Source organism: Trichechus manatus, unplaced genomic scaffold, assembly GCF_000243295.1.
Source record: "Trichechus manatus latirostris isolate Lorelei unplaced genomic scaffold, TriManLat1.0 scaffold00009, whole genome shotgun sequence".
Taxonomy (NCBI): Eukaryota; Metazoa; Chordata; class Mammalia; order Sirenia; family Trichechidae; genus Trichechus; species Trichechus manatus.
Window position 1 is genome coordinate 30,233,838 of NW_004443945.1, and position 17,716 is coordinate 30,251,553.

The window sequence follows — 17,716 nt, forward strand, 5'->3', positions numbered from 1 at the left end:
GAGGAGGCAACTCTTACCCAGCCGTATTTTAAGCGTCTTTCAACTTGAGGTGCTCAACTTCTGACACTATATCAGACAATGTTCTACTCCTATTCATGAGGTTTTCACTGGCCAATTTTTTCAGAAGTAGACTGCCAGGACTTTCTTCCTAGCCTGTCTTATTCTGGAAGCTCTGCTGAAACCTGTCCAATGTGGGTGACCTTGCTGGTGTTTGAAATACTAGTGGCATAGCTTCCAGCATCAAAACAACATGCAATCCATCACAGTACAACAAACTGACAGACATATTCATACATCTGCAAGGAAGTCCAGGTAATACTTCTATTATTAAAATTTATACACCAATCACTAAGGCCAAAGATGAAGAAATGGAAGATTTTTATCAACTTATGCAGTCTGAAATGGATCAAACATGCAATCAACATGTATTAATAATTACTGGTGATTGGAATGTGAAAGGTGGAAACAAAGAAGAAGGATTGATAGTTGGAAAATATTGCAGTGGTGATAGAAGAGATGCTGGAGATCACATGATAGAATTTTGAAAGACCAATGATGTCTTCCTTGCAAATACGTTTTTTCAACAACATAAACAGTGACTATACACGCAAACCTCACCAGATGGAATACGCAGGAATCAAATCGACTACATCTGTGGACAGAGACAATGGAGAAGCTCAGTACCATCAGCCAGAGCAAGGCGGGGGGACGACTGTAGAACAGACCATCAATTGCTCATTTGCAAGTTCAAGTCGAAGCTGAAGAAAATTAGAGCAAGTCCAGGAGAGCCAAAGTACGACCTTGGGTATATCCCAACTGAATTTAGAGACCATCACTAGAATAGGTTTGACACATTGTACACAAATGATGAAAGACCAAACGACCCTCTACTTTTCCAAACATGGTGTCCTTCTTCAGGTAGTGATCCCTCCTGATAACATGCCCAAAATATTTGAGACTTAGTCTAGCCTTCTGTGCTTCTAAGGAGCATTCGGGCTGTACTTCTTCCAAGACATGGTATATTCAGTATTCTTCACCAACATCACAGTTCAAAGGTGTCAATTCCTCTTAGGTTTTCTTTATTCGTTATCCAGCTTTTGCACGCATATGAAGCAATGGAAATCACCACGGGTTGGGTCAGGCACACCTTAGTCTTCGAGGTCACATCTTTGCTTTTCAACACTTTAAAGAGGTCTTTTGCAGCAGATTTGCCCAGTGCAATGAGTTTTTTGATTTCTTGACTGCTGTTTTCATGAGTGTTGATTGTGTATCCAAGTAACATGAAATCCTTGAAAACGTCCATATTTTCTCCATTTATCACGATGTTGCTTATTGGTCCAGTTGTGAGGATTTTTATTTTCTTTATGTGGAGGTGTATTAATCCATACAGAAGCCTGTGGTCTTTGATCTTCATCAGTAAGTGTTTCAAATCCTCTTCACTTTCAGCAAGGAAGGTTGTGTCATCTGCATAACGCAGGTTGTTAATGAGTCTTCCTCCAATCCTGGCACCCCACTCTTCTTCATTTAGTCTATCTTCTCGGATTATTTGCTCAGGATACAGATTGAATAGATATGGTGAAAGGATATAACCCTAAGGCACACCTTTCCTGACTTTAAACCACACAGTGTCCTCTTGTTCTGTTTGAACGATTGTCTCTTGATCTGTGTACAGGTTCCTTATGAGCACAATTAAGTGTTCCGGAATTCCTATTCTTCACAATGTTATCCACAATTTGTTATGATCTACACAGATGAATGCCCTTGCATACTTGCATAGTCAATAAAACATAGGTAAACATCTTTCTGGTACTCTCTGCTTTCAGCCAGGATCCATCTGACATCAGCAATGACATCCCTGGTTCCACATCCTCTTCTGAATCTAGCTTGAATTTCTGGCAGTTCCCTGTCGATGTACTGCTGCAATAGCTTTTGAATGATCTTCAGCAAAATTTTACTTGTGTGTGATGTTGATGATATTGTTCGATAATTTCCACTTTTGGTTGGATCACCTTTCTTGGGAACAGACATAAATATGGATCTCTTCCAGTCAGTTGGCCATGTAGCTGTCTTCCAAATTTCTTGACAGAGATGGGTGAGCACTTCCAGCTCTGCATCCATTTGTTGAAAAATCTCAATTGGTATTCCATCAATTCCTGGAGTCTTGTTTTTCACCAGTGCCTTCAGTGCAGCTTGGACTTCTGCCTTCAGTACCATCAGTTCCTGATCATATGCCACCTCCTGAAATGGTTGAACGTAGACCAATTCTTTTTGGTATAGTGACTCTGTGTATTCCTTCCATCTTCAATTGATTCCTACTGTGTCATATAATATTTTCCCCATGGAATCCTTCAATATTGCAACTTGAGGCTTGAATTTTTTCTTCAGTTCTTTCAGCTTGAGAAATGCCGAATGTGTTCTTCCCTTTCAGTTTTCTCTCTCCAGGTCTTTGTCATGTCATCATAATAGTTTACTTTATCTTCTGGAGTTGCCCTTTGAAACCTTCTGTTCAGCTCTTTTACTTCATCTTTTGTTCCTTTTGCTTTAGCTACTCAACATTCAAGAGCAAGTATTAAAGTCTCTTCTGACAGCTATTTTGATCTTTTCTTTCTTTCCTGTCTTTTTAATAACTTCTTGCTTTTTTTATGCATGATGTCCTTGATGTCATTCTACAACCCGTCTGGTCTTCTTCCATTAGTGTTCAGATCTATTCTTGAGATGGTCTCTAAATTCATGTGGGATATACTCAAGGTTTTACTTTGGCTCTTGTTGACTTGTTCAAATTTTCTTCAGCTTCTTGAACTTGCATATGAGCAATTAACGGTTTGTTTTGCAGTCAGCCCCTGGCCTTGTTCTGATTGATGATATTGAGTTTTCCCATTGTCTCTTTCCACAGATGTGGTCGATTTGATTCCTGTGTATTCCATCTGGCAAGGTACACATGTATAGTCCCCGTTTATGTTGGTGAAAAAAGGTATTTGCAATGAAGAACTCATTGGTCTTGCAAAATTCTATCATGTGGTCTCCAGCATCATTTCTATCACCAAAGCCATATTTTCCAACTACCAATCCTTCTTCTTTGTTTCCACCTTTTGCATTCCAATCAATAGTAATTATCAATGCATCCTAATTGCATGTTCAATCAATTTCAGACTGCATAAGTAGGTAAAAATCTTCCATTTTTTCATCTTTGGCCTTAGTGGTTGGTGTGTAAACTTGAATAATAGTCATATTAACTGGTCTTACTTGTAGTTGTATGGACATTATACTATCACTGATAGCATTGTATTTCAGGATAGATCTTGAAATGTTCCTTTTGACAATGAATGCAATGCCATTCCTCTTCAAGTTGTCATTTCCGGCATAGTAGACTATATAATTGTCGGATTCAAAATGGCCCAAACCAGCCCATTTCAGCTCACTAATGCCTAGGATATCAATGTTTATGTGTTCCATTTCATTTTTTACAATTTCCGACTCTCCTGGATTCAAGCTTCCTACATTCCATGTTCTGATTATTAATGGATGTTTCCACCTGTTTCTTCTCTTTTTGAGTTGTGCCACATCAGTAAACGAAGGTCCCAAAAGCTTGTCTCCATCCACATTATTAAGGTCAGCTCTACTTTAAGGAGGCAGCACTTTTCCAATCATATTTTGAGTGCCTTCCAACCTGAGGGGCTCATCTTCCAGCACTATATCAGACTATGTTCCACTGCTATTCGTAAGATTTTCACTGGATAATTCTTCTCAGAAGTAGACCATCGGGTCCTTCTTCCTAGTCTGTTTTAGTCTGGAAGCTCAGCTGAAACCTGTCTGCCATGGATGACCCTACTGGTATTTGAATACTGGTATTTGAATACCAGTGGCATAGTTTCCAGCATCACATTAACACGCAAGCCCTCACAATACAACAAACTGACAGACACATGTGAGTGGTAAAATAGGGGGTCAGCGAAAAAGAGGAAGACCCTCAAAGAGATGGAGTGACACAGTGGCTGTAGCAATGAGCTCAGCATTACAACAATTGTGAGGATGGCGCAGGAATGACAGTGTTTAATTTTATTGTTCATGGGGTTGCTATGAGTTGGAATCGACTCGATGGCACCTAACAAAAACAACAATGTAATTTGCTAAGTACTTTAGCTTGCATTATCTTACTGTTCATAAGTTTTGTAGAGCACAGTTTGTGGGATATTATCAGTAAGAACTACTAAGATTTCTTGCATTATCTCATATGCCCTGTGTAATAGCACTGTAGGGTCATTATTATTATTAATCTTCTCAGAGAAGACCTTAACGTTATTAACCTGTAGATCTGTGCCTTGGGTCCAGGTTCTGAATTCAACCCCAAAGCTCTTTCCGCTAATCTAAATTAACTTGTTTATTGATTACTTAATGAATTGTTTGAGTAATGAAAACATAGAAAACTCCTATTTGAACTTTAATATTGTAAGATATTTCTATCTAACCCACTTTGATATTTTGATATTGTATGTAAAATTTAAATGTATTTGAAACACTTAGGTTCATGATATATTCTTTTTTCAGTTTTCAGGAAAACAAGTTTCAATCAATGCCTAGATAGTGTTTGCTTTGCCCTATTCATAGTACTTGGATTCAGAAAAAAATCTGATTCTATTGTCTTTTTGCTTCAATATGCATCAATAATCTCTTCATAGCCTCACATTCTGTGTGCTGGGTTATAATGAGGTACACATCATTAAAAACCAACATAGGGAATCAATTAACTTAGACCCAAATCCAGCACTGAAAGTTTTTAGTCCTAGTGGAAAGAATCACTGTGTTAAAATGTATCTCTAATGCCATTTCCTAACTAAAAAGCTATGCTATTTTCCTCTGCAGTGGATCTTCTTGATTCAAGGGCCAGTGTGTTCTGCATATGATTTGGGTTCTTCTCAAAAGCATGCTTGCTATCTTAATGAGTTCTCAAGAGACAGCAAAGAAAGTAGCGCTTCTCATTTACAGGGCTCACAGTGATTTGAAGCATTCATTATAAGGCTCCTCATATGAATTCATCCTTCGTATAAAGCTGCTTTGGTCTGAAATTGCACACAATATTCAAAGCCTATGCCCAGAGTCTTATAAAGAAAAATAAATAAGTTGAGAATGTCCACAACAATTGAACTATGATGTAGTATCCCTAGCTTAATAGGGGTCATTTACAACACATTTATATTTGGAGATAACTTTTCAAATGGTTATGACATAGACTTTCTTACTTGCATAAAATTGCATACAATGTTAACTTGGCTAGTTGGAGTAAATGCTTTATTTGTTGAGGAAAAATTGCAGCCACAAAGTGACAATCTTCAGAAATATGATTCAAGATATAATTTTAAATAGAATATGCAGAATTATATCAAGATGAATATGAAATGAGTTATATAATTTTACCTACAAACCGATTATGAGACAGAGAGGATAAACATATGTAATATTAGTTGGTACCCTTAGGGGAACAAAAACCTAACATGATTTATAGTTCTTTTACTGAGGGTGTAAAGAACATGGTATCCTAATAAAATAAATTTCATTTTTGTTAATATTATGTTTATATTTTAGAAGGTTTTTCTGATCCCTATATCTCTAAGCCTTGGTATCTTCTTTTTTATATGTACATACTATTAGACTTCTAATTTATACTTTATATAGGCAGAAAAGAGGATTTATTTGAAGGGCTCTTATCCAAAGAATTCTGTAACTTGTCCCACAGAATGGCATCTTAGGTCTTTCATATATATATATATATGTATATGTATATATATATATATTGCAAGAGCAATGACTAATAAGTAAATAAATAAATATTATATATATTATATATGTGTAATTTTGATTTATCTTATTTAGATAGATTAGAAATAATTTTTGTTGTTTTGCTACTGTGAGGGGTTAGGTAATATGGGTTAAATATTTTTGTGAGTGATTGATTTTTATCAGTCCCTGAAACCTTTAAATCTTTTCCTTAATAGTTTTAATCCTTCAAACATTTCAGGTTACCAGCATCTTGCTATTCCTAATAGAATTTTCTAACTTAAAAATCTCAATTTTGCCTATATAACAACAACAACCAAAAAAGATGAGAAAATGTTCCAACTACTTCAATTCTAGTCATTTCATTCCTTTTTCATTTTAAAAAACAAGTATGCTATTACACAGAATAGTGAACATTTGATATTTTTAGCTGTTCAGAATCCATTCACATTTACATAATAGGGGCTGTGTTATCGTATTTTTACACAAATAACACATGCCTTTTAAGTTTGACCACCAATATCTCCCCCTGCGAGGTGTATTTGCAAATGGCACTATGCCATTTTTTTCTTTTTACATGTTGCTGTAAAAAATCAGCATAGCTTGCTTATAAAAGTACCTCATGGAGGGTGGGAAAGGGGGAGCAAACAAATGTAGAAGGTTAGTGTTATTTGCATAAAAATACGGTAGCTCTAGGCAATATAAAACTTTGAAGCCCTGAAACATGGGTTAATCCCCCATATTATCAACTCATATGACTTCATCTGGTCCAGTTCTTTGATGACATCATGATTACAGGACCTGGAAAAAAAATTAGCCACAGTTAATTTAAATTACCTGTCAGATTGTTCCTATAGTTTGATTCCTATTATTGCTTTGTCTCAAGGAGTGTGTTTGTTTCTTGGCTTTTTGAATGCCATGTGATTTTTGTTGTTGTTGTAGGAAGCTGGGCATCTTTTGTAGGGTACTATAGACAGAGGTAATTTTTTTTTAAATGCTTGAAAATAGATGTGTCTTTTCTCCTACTAGTGTGAGTTTCTGAGTCTATCTGTTTAAGAATTGGCCTGGATTTGAAGTTTCTTGTTATAATGCTTAACCTTAGTCCAATGAAGCTTCAAATTCCTGTAGCAAGGCCTTGTGTTTCGGATGGACGTTGCTTTGCCAGAGCAATGTCTTTTCACCTTTCAGCTTAAAGTGTTTCATTTGCACTTTTCCTTAGAAAACTCTTTGTTTTCTCTTGTCCCTTTACTAATAGTATTCTGCTATTACTTATGACTCAAATATTGTTAAGTTGGCAGTAGGGGTTGACGGAGGAGATGTTCTTTGTTGTTCTGTTTAGACCTGGTCTTAGGCACCATGTCCCTAGGTCTTAGGATTGTGACCCTATTAGATCAATTGCTCCCTTATAGCTGTAGATTTTAGCTCATAATCTATTCATATTTCTCCTGGTTAGCTTTTTCTCCCATTACCTTCTTCCAGCTGTAATGAGTTTTCACCAGTACCCTAACGATAACACTATTTTTTTTTTTGTTCTATTCTTCCCTTGTTTCTACATATTAAGGCTTCTGATTCATAGGATAGATAGGGGAAATGAATATGGGTCATGTTCTATGCCCCTTGCACACTCCTGATGTTGTCCTTCCCCAAATCTACCACAAACACTTACTTACGTTCTCTACACTCCTTTCTGTGAACTCCTCACGAAGTTTGTGGAAAAAAATTCTCCAAGAGTATTCAGACTCTCCCAATTTCTACAGCTCCATGTCCTCACACTGCCCACTAAAATGCATGCAGACTTTACTATTTGTCAACTATTCTAGGTGAACTCTTCTTTCCAGTGTCCAGTTGAGTAAATCACCTCTTAGAGAGTTCTTCCTCTCTCCTTACATGCACCTGTCTTCCCCTAGATTTTCAACCATTTGTTCGCTCTGAAATCTCAGTTCACCAGTGAATAAAAGCTCATAAATTTTAAGTTAGTCTCGATCATTTTTGCTGTTGTTGATCCTTAGGTAAAAATGAAACTCTTCCCATCTCTTTACATCCTGAATAAGCAAACAGAAGTTGATACAGTTTCTTAAATAAAAACAGACTATTATTTTTAATTTCTATGAAGTGCTTTTAGGGTGTACTTGAACATATTTAAATACTCTTTTATTATTTTAAAGTTAACATGTATATCTACCAGCCATTGTAAATCAGAGAACCACATATTCTAGAAGTTCTTCTAGATCACAATACAATGTGTTACTAAGTTCCTTTTAGTGTACACCCACTCTTCACTTATTAACATGGTTATGTTCCAAAGGCCAGGTCATTATATGAAAATCAGCATTATGCAAAAATAGAGGATGACCAAATCAGATCAGAAAAATGGAGGATGACTACATCATTATATAACTGCCAAATTACATCATTACATAACTGGCAAATTACATCACTACGTAACAGTCAAATCACTGAGAATCATGGCCCAGCCAAGTTGACACATAACCTTAACCATCACAGCCAGCGTTACTCTCACCTTGCACCTCAGCATTCATTACTGCCAGACATACGTCATTAATGCATAAAATAGTTAGATAGTGGATTTTTTTACTATTGTCATAAGTGTGAAATGTCAGATAACAAGATAGTCGATGAGTGAGGAGTATGTGTAATTTTATTTTCATCTTCCTCCTCTGTTAACTTTTGAAACATAATATTTGAGTCAGCTATCCCGGCTCCATGAAGGAGTATAGCCCTATCTGTTAATTTCCCATTGGAACATTGGGAGGAGGCTTTTTTGCATTATCATTTTTGTAGCCTTAGATAGAGGGAACAACTTGACTCATTTCTGGGCCCCTACAGTCCTGTAGATCCCGGAAGAATCTGTCCAGTGAGACATATTTGGGGTTGTTGCCTCTTTTATGAGAAGATTCCTAGATCTCTACCAAATTCTCAACAGTGTCAATGAATCCTCATCCTATTTGGTTTTACTAGTGTCAGAATCTCAGTGTCAGTTTTCTGTTCTAGGGATCCTGACAAACTCTGCATTAGTTTTCCACTGAAGTGCAACAAAGTACCCCACAATTTAGTAGCCTAAGAAACAAAACATTTATTATCTCACACAGTTTCTGATGGTTAGGAATCCAGGAACAGCTTAGCTGGAAGGTTTTGGCTTGGTCAAGCTGTCAGCTGTGGCTGTGTTCACCCCAAGGATTGATTTGGGGTGGAAAATCCATTTCCAAGCTCACTCATGTAGTTATTGGCAGGCTTCAGTTCCTCAATAACTCTTGGCTTAATTTCCTCACCAGGTTGACCCTTCTATAGGGATATTTACAATATGGAAACTGGTTCACCTCTCACCTCAGAGCAAGAGATGAGAGAATACCCAAGATAGAAGCCACAGTCTTTTTATAATCTAATATTGAAACAGACACACCATCACTTTTGCCACACTCTCTTACTAAAAGTAAGACATTAAGTACAGACCGTGCTTTAGGGGAGGAGAATTGAGCTCCACTGACCCTCTACTTCACTTGTACTTCCTAGGCTCATTACTGCCTGCATCAGCTGTTGCTCTGCTTTGTAGAGAAAATTGAAAGGAGTATGGGAGGTTTAGGGCATCATGGATGTGCTTTCTGGTCATCTTCTGTCCAAAATTTTGTTTTTTTATAATCAGCATCTATTTTGTTCTTTTAATGAGAGGTCAAAACATATGATAAACCACTGATAAATTTTGATTATGCTTCGAGGAAAGAGGCAAGATTGTTTTAAAGGAATGAAATCAACGTTGGAAATAATTGAAACATACTACCTATAATGTGAATTGCAGTGTTGGTGAAGAATGTTGACTATACCATGGACTGCCAAAAGAATGAACAAATGTGTCTTGGAAGAAGTACAACCAGAATGCTCCTTAGAAGCAAGGATGGCAAGACTATGTCTTACATATTTTGGACATGTTATCAGGAGGGATCGGTCCCTGGAGAAGCACATCATGCTTGGTAAAGTAGAGGGTCAGCGAAAAAGAGGAAAACCCTCAACGAGATGGATTGACACAGTGGCTGCAACAATTAGCTCAAGCATAACAAGGATTGTGAGGATCACACAGGAACAGGGAGTGTTTTGTTCTGTTGTACATATGGTTGCTAGGAGTCAGAACTGACTTGATGGCACCTAACAACAACATCTATAATACATTTATCTTGAAATAAAGTATATGTCTTTATGTGCAAAAATCAGATATAAATTTATGAGCTAAACCAGTATGCTGTCTGCAAATCTTAAATAGAGAAATTCACAATCAGATCTCCTTATTATTAACTCTCTTATAAACATATGTGTCTTATAATTGAACATACTATAAAAAGGATTGATTTTTAATAGAAAAGATATTATGTTTCCTAATAAACTAATAATACTATTTGGATTTAAGCCCTGGAAAAAAAATCTTGATTATGAAACATAAATTACTTTTAACTGATAAATCTGATTCTCAGGAAGTGTCAATACAATTTTAATTCCAGAAAAGAGTTTATGCCCCATGAAACTTGGGCTTTTTATTATTAATATTTCGGCATCCAAAAGAAAATGACAAGCTAATTTATGTTTAAAAATAATTCCTAATTCAAAAAAACCAAATCAAACTCGTTGCCATTGAGTCAGTTCTTCCTCATAGGAACCCTATAGGACAGAGTAGGACTGCCCCAAAGGGTTTCCAAGGAGCGACTGGTGGATTCGAATTGACAACCTCTTGGTTAGCAGCTGAACTCTTAACTACTGTGCCACCAGAGCTCCATATGCCCAAATTAGGCCTCTAATTAAAACTCTGTTTTATGAGTCTTTTGTATATACTCTATCTCACAGTAAAACAATTAAGATTTAGAAATGCAAGCGTTGCTGGAAAGAATCTTTTCTAAATAAAGAGTAATCAATGCTGCAACTCACAGTGCTAAGCATTTTAAATAAATTAAGAGATGTACTGATAAACATTATTTTGAGATTTTTGAAAGATCAGAATAATATAATTAAATAATATTTTGGATTAAATTTTGTTTATTATCTCTTAGAAAGGGTTTAATATATTCTCCAAACCCATTTGTTATTTTACCCATTGTAAACTATCTTTACCCATTACCTTTAAGATAATAAGACTGAATCGTTTTAACAAGGATCTTTATGAAAAATTTTAATTTCTTTGTGTTTGAGGATTAGCATCAACGTATATTTAAGGTGGTAAAGGGACATATTAAAGAACATATTTTTATTTTATTTATTTCTGTGTGTGACAGTTAAATAACTAGACAGAGTTGATATCAGGAGACTTATTCAAATAGATTGTATGAGATGTTGTACTAAACTGGAGTCTCAGAGCTATGAATAGCGTTGAAATTCTAAGGGAAAAAAATAGAAGGTGTTGCTGTCTACATATCAGTGCTGAGAAGAATTGTATGTGGAATGCAATTTAACTGTCACCCAAGAAGCCTCACAAAATGAAATTACCCTGGTTAATTCCCCATCGTTTGACATTTTGCTTTTAGTCTTATTTGTCTCATAAACTTATTTGCCCACATGTTGAGAGTGTTCTAATAAAACTTACTAAACTGATTTATAATGCAAGAATGTAATTTATTTTTAGTTGACTCTAAGAAGTATAACTGCAGAAGGGATCACAGAGTTAAGTTATCAAGGTAGCACTTTTAAACAAGCTATTCAAAGACCAATCCGTGTTTGGAAAAGCAGTTTGTTAAATATGAGAAATAAATCTGCTCATGTTATTGGACAATACTAATCCTATGAGTAGTGCTGTCTCTCATCAGACAGATGGCATATGGGAAGCCTAATTGTTATAAAAAAAGTTGTCCATTGTTTATGGAATCAGATCAAAGTGGTAATTGATGGTTCTTGTTTTAGTGACAACAAGCTAAAATAAACTGATTCATTCCACTCTACTAAAGGATATCTTTCAGATATTATGTATCTTGTTTATTCTATAAAATATAAGAGTTCTGACTGAGACTTTCTCAAAGCACTGTTCTTTTTATATCTTTGATTCCATACTTACTTGTTTTTCCCCTTTCTTTCTGAGTACTTCTCAGTTTTTTTTTTTTTTTTTTTTTGTGGTCTTTACTTCCTCTGCTTATTTTTGAAGGACTCTGTCTTCCTTGATATTATTTCCCAAGTATGTTCCTCTGCTTACTATACTGATTAACCATGGCTTTGATTCTCTACTGCTTGACCATGGTTTGATTATCACATATATACTGGTAACTCCCAGTTTTCTCTCTTGAGATACCTATAACAAATGGCCCACTAGACATTTTCTTGGTTATCTCACAAACACACTAACATCCTTTGTTCACTATCTTTGTCATGACACCAATATATTGTATCTGGTTTTCTGAGCTGGGCTCCTGAGAGTCACCCTTGACTCTCTGGTCTTGGGCCTCAGTAGTCTGGAAGTATATTTCTCTGAGAACTCACCTAACATTCCTAGACATCCTTCCTTGGCTTTGGGCACCTATAGCTCCTACTAGTCCCTTTTACATATTTAACACATCTCCAGATAAATATTAAATGCCTGAAGGACAGGAGCTATGTCTCATTTCCTAGAAAATAGTAGATACTTAAAAAATATCAGTTGAATGAATAAATATATCCACATAAGCACTGTTTGAACCAGTGCTTACTTTCCCCTGGGTATTTCTTTCCTTCTATGCTTCTAAGAAGGAAACTCTGGTGGCCTAGTGATTAAGAGTTTGGCTGCTAACCAAAAGGCCGGCAGATCAAATCCACCAGGCATGGTTCTAGTCTGTCCTATAGGGTCACTGTGAGTTGGAATTGACTTGATGGCAATGAGTTTTTGTTTTTGTTTTTATACTTCTAAGAAGAACCATCCTTGTTAAACATAACATATTTCTTTCTCTAGGTATGTTAGTGCATTTAGTAAGATACTTAGATCTAGTCTAGCAGGCACAGATGTCAAGTTGCTCTTTAAAGAGCTTTGCATAGCCTTCTTAATCCTCCTTTGTTAATTGTAATTTATTAGTTAACAATCTTAATGAGAAATTTACTGTATGATACCATGTGACAATAGAAAACATTCCAGAGATTATCTCTTTCTCTATGATTTAGCTCTGTATTGTTACTCTGCTTTTCCAGTTCATACAATCCTACATTTTAGAGACTAATAGGGTTATAGAAATCTTCTAGTCCAATAACTTATTTTCACAGTCTCAGTCTGAGAGGCTGCCCAAGGCTATAAAACTGGTGAATGATAGAGGCAGGATTAGAATCCAGAATCTTCTAGATCAAACAGCCATATCTCCATCTATAAGACTCTACTGCACTTTCCTTTAAAGACAATATTAGCACAATAACTAACAGCTGTATTAACATTAACAGATTACTACAGATCAATGTACATTATTTTCTTAAATCTTTACAAATTCCCTTTGAAATAGTATTTACCCTGTGTGATGGTTAAGATTGTGTCAACTTGGCTGGGCCATGACTCTTAGTGTTTTGGCAGTTGTATAATGTTGTGATCACTTTCCTGTTGGAATTTGATATGTGATCACTCCCGTTATGGAATCTGCTGACTGGTACCAGGGGAGGCAGGGCCTGTGGAGGCTCACTGCCCCCTTAGCCTTCATTTCTTGGCTGTCTGCTGCCTACTTCTTCCTGCTTGCCTTGCCAGGGTTTTTGGCTTGTTCTGGATCCTGCAGCTGCCTCTTGTTCATTTGATTTCCAGTTCTTGGGACTGAAGTTAACAGATTACCTGCCAGTCTTGAGATTTGTCAATCTTCACAGCTTGTATGCAAGAGTCCTTCTCTCTTACCTGCTGATCTTGGATTCGCCAGCTCCTGCAGCTATGTGAATCAGGAGAAGCCTCTATCCTGATCCACGAACTTTGGACTTTCCAGCCTCTACAGTCGTATGAGCTGTTCCCTTGATATAAATATCTCTCTATGTATATATATATATTTATATGCTTTATTGGCTTTGATTCTCTAGAGAACACAGCCTAAGACACCCTGCTTTATAGATAATGAAACTAGCTAAACTGGAAACTGGAACAGTCTATGCATTCTAGATTGTTTTTATTTCTACTTCAGGTAGCCCAGTCCAAGTGATTATCTTATTGGCACTAAGGTATTGTGTAAATATTTAGTCCTATTTTTCTCATCTCAAGCAGATTTTTCTCATGTGGTGAAATGGAGCTGTTCCTAGGAATGGGAAATGCTGGAAGCAGAAGCATAACTGTCTTTCAAGTGGGCATGTCAGTCCATGAGAGAATGAGGCCCTGCAATGTTTGTTAAAGTATGGGGCAAGAATGCACACTACACACACTATGGAAACAGGATAAGCAACACCTTAAAGGATGTTAAAGATGATCTTTTTCACACCCAATCCTGATCTAAGTTGGGTTATCTACAGTCTACGGTTGTTAGTCCAGAATTCTAAGAGAGAGGGGCACTGGGGGAAATCTTGTTATGCAATCTGTACAAAATAGTAAGTTAGGGGACAAATTTTCATATTCATTTGCAGTAACAACAGATTTTAGTTATATATATATATATATATATATTTGGAGTGGTTTTGAGGTTGAGGAAGGTTGAGGATCCTAAACCCCTCAGCTTTGATGTAGACACTGATCGATTGCTTCAATGACATATGATATACAAATTTGATCTATAATTTTAGGCACAATTCCTACATAATAAACTGTTATCATTCATCTGTCATCTACTAACCACACACCTGGCAGTTATTTCTCTAAAGGCAAATATTATCATGTAACCTCCATAATTAACAATGAAAACCCAAATGCATAGTATAGCATTGAAGTGTCCTTTATATATGACTCCAGCATATGTTCAAGCCTTACTTTCACCCTCCACTCAAACTCATAACATTTCAGTCACATAGGACTACTCTTGGTTTCCTTCAGTCATACGTAATTAAAAAACAAAACATTTTATAGATTTTTTTTTAGAGCAGTTTTAGGGTTATTGAAAAATTATGCATGAAGTACATAGAGTTCCCATATACCCTTCACCCCCTGTATACTTTTTCTCCTATTATTAAAATCTTGTATTCTTGTAGTACATTTGTTATAATTGATGAACCAATAATGATATGTTATTGTTAACTCATGTCCATAATTTACATTAGAGTTCACTCTTTGTGTTGTATAGTCCTATGGATTTTGAAAAATGCATAATTTCATGTCTCCATTATTATGCTGTAATATAGAATAATTTCACTGCCCTAAAAATGCCCTGTGTTGCACAAATTCTTCCCCCAGTGTCTGAAACCCTGGCAACCACTGATCTTTTCACTCTCTCTATAGTTTAGTCATATCATACAGTATATAAAACTATTTCAGACTGACTTATTTCACTTAGCAATAACAATTTAAGTTTTCTCCATGTCCTTTTGTGATTTGATAGCTCATTCTTTTTATTGTTGAATAACCAAGTCTAGTGTATGGGTATACCGCAGTTAATCCAGTCACCTATTGAAGGACATCTTGGTTGCTTCCAATTTTTGGCAATTATAACTAAAGCTACGATACACATTTGTGCGCAGGTTTTTATGTGGACATATGGTTTCTATCTCATTTGGGTAAATACCTAGGAGTGCAATTGCTGAATTGTATGGTAAATTTGAGTTTAGCTTTGTAAGAAACTACGAGAGTGTCTTCCAAATTAGCTGTATCATTTTCCATTCACACCAGCAATGAGTGAGAGTTCCTGTTGCTCCATATTCTTGTGGCTTTTTGTGTTGTCAGTGTTTTGAATTTTAGCCATTCCAATAGGTGTGTAGTTATATCTCATTGTTGAATAATATGTAATTTTAATCTTCCTTGCCCCTATGTATGCTGTTCCCTCGTATGCTATACCACTTCTTTCTTTAGCTCTTGTTAACATTTACTTGAGAGATTTAAACAAAAAAAATTTATTGTTGTAGTTTAAGTTTACATTTCAAGTTAGTCTACCATACAGAATTTTATACATACATTGTTATGTAACCATAATTGCTCACCCTATTCAACCAGCTCTCCTAACCCTCTCTGCCTTCCCGTCTCACCTCTGGACAGAAGCTGCCCCTTTGGTATCTTGTATCTACTTGACTAAGAGGCACACTTCACGAGTATCACTTTATGTCCCACAGGCCAGTCCAATCCTTGTTGGAAGAGTTGGCCTTGGAAATTGTTATACTTCTGGGCTGATAAAGAATCCAGAGGCCATGCTTTCTGGGGGTACCTCAAGTCTCAGTCAGACCATTAAGTCTGGTCTTCTTACTAATTTGAGTTCTGCACCCCACCTTTGTCCTGCTCCATCAGGGACTCTCTGTTGTGTTCCCCGTCAGGGCGGTCATTGGTGGTAGCTGGACATCATCTAGTTCTTCTGGTCTCAGGCTGATGAAGTCTCTGGTTTAAGTGGCCCATTCTGTCTCTTGGGCTACTACTTTCTTTGTGTCTTTGGTGTTCTTCAATCTCCTTTACTCCTGGTGGTTGGGACCAATTGATGCATCTTAGATGTCTGCTTGCAAGCTTTTAAGACCCCAGACGCCACTCACCAAGGTAGGATGCAGAACAATTTCTGAATAAGCTTTGTTAGGCTAATTGACCTAGATGTCCCCTGAAAGCATGGTCCCCAGACCCCTACCCCTGTTACTCTGTCTCTCAAAGTGTTTGATTGTATTCAGGAAACTTCTTAGCTTTGGTTTAGTCCAGTTGTGCTGACTTCCCCTGTAGGGTGTGCTGTCCTTCCCTCCACCCAGGATAATTCTAATCTACTATCTAGTTAGTAAGTAACCCACACCCACCCTCCCCACCCCTGTAACCATCAAAGAATGTTTTCTTCTGTGTTTAAAACTTTTCTTGAATTCTTATAATAGTGGTCTTATACATTATTTGTCCTTCTGTGACTGACTAAATTCAATCAGCATAGTAAATTCCAGCTTCCACTGTGTTATACGATGTTTCACAGCTTTATTGTTGTTCTTTAAAGTTGCATAATATTCCATTGTGTGGATATACCATAATTTGTTTATTCATTCATCCGTTGATGGGCACCTAGGTTGTTTCCACCTTTTTGCTATTGTGAACAGTGCTGCAATGAACATGGGTGTGCATATATCTATTTGTGTGATGGCTCTTATTTCTCTAGGATATATTCCACGGAGCAGGATAGCTGGATTGCATGGTGCTTCTATTTCTAGCTTTTAAAGGAATCTCCAAATCAATTTCCAAAGTGGTTGTACCATTTTTACATTCCCACCAACAGTGTATAAGTGTTCCAGTCTCTCCACAACCTCTTCAGCATTTGTTACTTTGTGTTTTTTTTTTTTTGGATTAATGCTAGCCTTGTTATAGTTTTGATCTGCCTTTCTCTAATGGCTAATGATCATGAGCATTTCTTCATGTGTCTGTTAGCCTCCTGATATCTTCTTTGGTGAAGCGCCTGTTCATATCCTTTGCCCATTTTTTAATTGGGTTATTTGTCTTTTTGTTGTTGAGGTTTTGCAGTATCTTGTAGATTTTAGAGATTAGAGACTGATCGGATTTGTCATAGCCAAATTTTTTTTCCCAATCTGTAGGTTGTCTTTTAACTGTTTTGGTGAAGTCTTTTGATGAGCATAAGTGTTTGATTTTTAGGAGCTCCCATTTATCTAGTCTCTCTTCTGGTGCTTGTGCATTGTTACTTATGGTTCGTATTGTGTTTATGCCATGTATTAAGGCTCCTAGCATTGTCCCTATTTTTTCTTCCATGATCTTTATCATTTTCGATTTTATATTTAAGTCTTTGATCCATTTTGAGTTAGTTTTTGTACATGGTGTGAGGTATGGGTCTTGTTTCAGTTTTTTTGTAGGTGGATATCCAGTTATGCCAGCACCATTTGTTAAAGAGACTGTCTTTTCCCCCAATTAATGGACTTTGGGCCTCTGTCA